A 5,603-nucleotide genomic window follows, 5' to 3' on the forward strand; every position below is an offset into this window, starting at 1 on the left:
ATGATAAGTGCCGTCACGGTACTCATTGGCCACGAACGCGAATTCAAATATTCGTCCTTGGTTTGGTTGTTGACGAGCGCACACGTCCGAGTGACGCAGTGGGCGTGTCCGATGCGGGAGCTGGGTTCGGCTGGCGTGCTTGGGCTGTGGATGCATCACAGTGAAAAGGCGGAGAGCTTTCGTACCGAAAAACAAGCTTTACGCTTTCTACTCTCGTGCACCAATTTTATTTTGGCGCACTAAACGATACGTGATTAGCCAAATCAAAGTTGGGGGTTTTACGTGCCAATCCAACGAAGGGCATCTGGCATGCCCCAGGGGACGACTGAGGATTAATTTCGACCACCTGGGGGATATTTTGACGTGCAACCGAAAGCTCGGTTACACGGCGCGTTCTCCGCTATAAGCCCCCGTCAAATTGCGGGCACCTCGACCGGGATTCGAAGCCGCCACATGGGGATCCCTAGGCTGGCCTTTTGCCCTGGAGCCACCGATACGTGTTTAGCAAAATCTCAATTTCTCCAAGCTGACAATTCATGTCATGGTCCCTTTAATGTTACTGACGATGCTGCTTGTTCTCCCATATACTTTGTGATGAGTGAAGCATTCTTTCCTCTTGTTTGGTCACCTTACAGGCGTCTGGCAACGTTGTAAATAGCAATATTAAATTAACAGTTGTATTAGACTGAGTCAGCGACAACTGAAATTTTTTGCCGACAACTTCAGACACGCCAAGTGGAATCTTCGTCTTAGAATTCTACTAGCCAGTTATCTGCGAACATCCATTTGTTTTTGTTTTTTTATTCTATCAAGACCTTTCACGCTGCTCGGAAACAAATGCTGGTCAGTGTAGAAAATCCGAAAGCCCGCTCCGCCAAGTGTTCATGTCACTTCCAGCCCCACGCGTGATGTGAGTAAAACGCTTACTTCCCCTACGACCTCTTCGAATTTTAACCCTAGTTTACTCGCAGTTCATTCAGCCGGGCACTTTAACCGGAGTGCGATGTTTATACAACCGCCTCTTTGGAGTTTTGCACAAAGTCTCTAATGGGGTTCTCTTTTTTCGCTTCATATTTCACATTTTACCCTTTGCTCGAACCGCGCTCGCACGTCAGACCATGTCGAAACTAAACGTGTCTCTGCCAAGTTTTTTTTTTATTGTCTCTGGGTTTTGACGGCGCTGTTACTGACCCATTCCTTGAAGCTAGTTCTTTGTTTTTTGTAGATTTTATTTTTTGGCAGTGCTCTCAATGTTGATGTAAAATGGCAATGCCACCGAAGAAAGCGAGCATGCACTAGAAGGGACACAACCAGAAAGAAACCATATTGAATTAGCGAGCGCGCGAAAAGAACATGGCAACTTTCTTTCCGCATACAAAAATTAGCAACAAATAGATATTGAATTTGTTTTATGTTTATATGCACTTATGGGCCGAAATAATTCCCCACCTCGGTTCGAGATAGCACCCAGGAACAAATCAGGCTAAAAGAGGGCCTTGAGATTCAGAAGGCTCGGGGCCTTTAAATGTCTAATACCCGTGGCACACGGGCAACTTGAATGACATTTACAACGAATGACATTTGAGCGGACGGCCAATCAGCGCGCGACACTCCGGGCGTGGCGCATTCCACACGCGACAGATTGCCGAGCTGATTCTCCGATCACACAAATGTCATTCGTTGTAAATGGCATTCGAGTTGCCCGTGTGGCACGGGTATAAAATTCGACTTCAGCGGTTGTAGTTGTGGGCATGGGAGCGTAAGCGTAATGCTGACGCTTAACCAGGGCATGCTCGTTTTCGCACAGGTCTGTAAACGTTTCTCATTATATACTAAGCGAACTAGCAACGTATGCCTTCTTCTGCTCCCATGCCCCGGAGTGCTTATTGTATCTGCCACTGATTGTTTATGTATGCTTAAGGCACTGCTACTGCAGTGTGGTGATGTGGAAACAAATCCGGGACCCCAGTCTGCCTCTGAACAAAGGCAGTTAAATGACATGTTCGTTATGCGGCAAACCATTGAATCCAAATCAACTATACTTGAAGCTGGACAGAAAAACATCAAGGTTGACATAAAACACATCTTAGAGAAACAACAAAGCCTTGACACCGCTCTGTCTTCTCTTTCTAATCGGGTTACTTCAATTGAAAAGGATGTATCTATCATTGCTGAAGTTAAGCATGACATTAATGAACTAGTACATGTTGTGACGTCTGAGCAGAGTGCTGCAACATCAACCTTGCTTGCTCGCATAGACAACTTAGAGAACCGTTTGCGTCGTTCAAACTTGTTGTTTTACAGTACCCCTGATGCTCCGAGCGAATCTCAACAAATATCTGAACAGAAAGTACTTGACCTTGCGAAGGGCAACTTGGGCGTCGCAGTTGATAGCTCACATGTGGAGCGTGCGCACCGCCTTGGTGCTTTCCGTCAAGGGAGAACAAGGCTTATCATTGTGAAGTTCTTGTCTTTTCAAATGAAAAACCAGTTACTTTCTTCCCCCTCGAAACTAAAAGGTACACTCTTTTCATTATCTGAGGATTATTCACTGGCTGTTCGCACCGCAAGGAAGGCGTTGCTCGTATGTGCCAAACAACAAACTTCCCCATTCAAACTACGCTTCGATAAACTTCTGATCGATTCAAAGACGTATCTCTATGACCGACATTCTAAGTTAGTAAATGAGCTTCAGCGATAGGGCGAGGCGGGGAGTGTCCGAAACAGCAGATTAGGCCCATATGAGGGCATCAGTTTTTTATATGCCAATGCCCGAAGCGTTCTATCTAAACGTGATGAGCTAAGTACCCTTATCTCGTCTTGCAGCGCCAAAATAATCTTACTGACCGAGACGTGGTTAACTCCTGAAGTCACTGATAGTGAAATACTGCCTGATCACCCTAACTTTATTATCTATCGTCTCGATCGACAGCAACGGCGCGCTGGTGGCGTTCTTATAGCCGTAGATAAAAAGATACCTAGCAGAGTTATTCCTAATCATTCAGAGCTTGAAATAGTTTGGGTCTGCTTGCAATGCAGTTTTAGGTCTGTGTTGGTTGGTGTTTGTTACCGTGTTCCTGACGCGTCACACTCGTTCTTAAGCCTTCTTCACGATGAATTGTCATTACTTTCAACAGAATATCCAACCTATCCCATACTTTTATTTGGCAATTTTAATTTTCCGTGCATTAATCGGAACGACTTAACTCCTGTCTGCTCTAAAAACTCCAGTGTTTGTCAACAATTTATTGACGTTGTTTTAGATTTCAATCTTTCTCAGATGGTTTCCTTTCCTACGCGAGTCTCTCCTTTCTGTTCAAACATTTTAGATATTGTCCTTACTTCCGACCCTGAATTATTTCCACCAACTTTGGTATTCTTGGACGGCATCAGTGACCACAAATCAATTCAATCTTACATAAAAGTTGAAACTACAAACATTCTTCGTTCAGGAAAGAAAATATTGCTATACGAGAAAGGCAATTACGAAGAAATAAACCGAGCGTTGTGTGGCTATTTCTTTTTTTTCTTAATTAATTTTGATTCACGAGATGTTAACGAGAATTGGAACTTATTTACTTAATTAAAAACAAGTTATACGAACTTGTTAACATTCACATCCCTTTCAAATACCTCAGGCCTTCCTCGGCGAAACCAGGGTTCAATCGACAGCTTGAGTCTCTCTGTAACAAAAAGAAAAGGCTTTTCCGTGCTGCTAAACGTGATGACACTCCTGAGTCATGGTCCAAATATAAAAATAGCGAACATAACTGCAAAATGAAACTACGAGAGTGCAAAACCGTGTACTCTCAGCAGACGCTCCCTTCTATATTACTTAACAACCCTCGCCGTTTCTGGAGTATTGTTAACTCAAAAGACCACGCTTTACCAAAGATGTTTAGCGGCTCGGGTGATGTTGTGCCAGATGATCAGTGTGCAGCAATGTTTAATGATGTTTTTTGCAATGTGTTTATACCTATTTCTACCGACTGTTTGCCTGGTCACGTTCCTGCTGATTATTTTCCAATGGACCCTGTTTTTGTAGAGTTTAATGGTGTATCTCAAATTATTAATTCGTTAAAGGTCTTGCCGACCTCTGGCGTTGACAATATAAACACTAAAATATTACGTAACACTGGCCTCTCTTGTAGTTTACTTCTGACCGAAATATTTCAGCAGTCTTTGGAGTCAGGGATGATGCCTGAGGACTGGAAAATCGGCAAAGTAATTCCAGTCCACAAAAGCGGCAGTAAGTCCTCTCCCCTCAACTACAGGCCTATATATCTTACTTGCATGCGATCTAAGATTATGAAGCATATAATTTTCACGCATCTGTTTGATTTCCTCGAAAACAACAACTTTTCTAGCAACGCGCAGCACGGTTTCTGCCGCAACTTCTCTTGTGAAACGCAACTCCTATTTCTTACTAATGACCTTCACCTAAACCTTGACTCCGGCTACCCCACTAGTGCTGTATTTCTGGATTTTGCCAAAGCTTTTGACAAAGTGCCACATAACCTCCTTCTACTGAAACTTTCGATGCTAAAGATTGACCCTAATATTCTGAAATGAATCGAATAATTCTTTCTTCGAGGTCGTCAGTTTTGTTTATGCTTACCACACCAAATCTTCCCTGTGCTCTGTTTCTTCTGGTGTCCCCCAGGGGACAGTACTCGGCCCATTACTCTTCCTAATATATATAAATGACCTTCCTCTCAACATCTCTCCCACTGTGCGGCTTTTTGCCGATGACTATGTAATCTACCGTAAGATAACCTCTACTCATAATATTTTAACGCTTCAGGACGACATTTCTAAAATTTCTGAATGGTGTAACACATGGTGCATGTCCTTAAAACCTAACAAATGTCAATGCATGTGCTTTTCTCGTTCATTGTCAATTACCTATCCAGTACTTCTTTTGAACTCTGTCCCCATTGATCATACTAACCAATACAAATACTTAGGCTTGCATCTCACACCTAATCGATCATGGCATACTCATAATAAAACAATTATATCCTCAGCAAACCGCTCTCTAGGCTGCACTCGCCGAAACTTTAGATCCTCACCTGATAACCTAAAACGTATTTTGAACACCGCTATCGTTCGGCCTAAATTAGAATACGCGTCCTCCATCAGTCATCCTTATCAGAAAAATTTAACAGACTCCATTGAATCCGTTCAGAACCGCGCTGCTCGCTTTATTTTTAATGGCTATTCTCGTACCTCAAGTGTATCACCAACGAAGTCTCGTCTTAACCTTTCTCTACTTTCCTCCCGCCGTCGAATTTTCCGTCTTTCTCTTCTTCATAAAGTCTTTTACACACCTTTCTTGAAAATGTCTCCCGCCCACCTACATATCATCAAGACTGGACCATTCATGCAAGATCGCACGTCCCAAGTTATCAAGTCAAGCACACCAGCATTCCCTCATCCCTGAAGCAGTTGTGGACTGGAATGACCTCCCGGACGCCATAGTTACCATACCCGACTCCAAGCAATTCCGACTAGCTCTCCAAAGCCACCTGTACTGACCCACTCCCTTCTATAACGCCCCTGAGGCATTGAGGGTATGTATAAATAAATAAAGAAATGTAACA

The sequence above is a fragment of the Ixodes scapularis genome, unplaced genomic scaffold (genome assembly GCF_016920785.2).
Source record: "Ixodes scapularis isolate PalLabHiFi unplaced genomic scaffold, ASM1692078v2 PGA_scaffold9__187_contigs__length_104089568, whole genome shotgun sequence".
In the NCBI taxonomy this organism is placed as follows: domain Eukaryota; kingdom Metazoa; phylum Arthropoda; class Arachnida; order Ixodida; family Ixodidae; genus Ixodes; species Ixodes scapularis.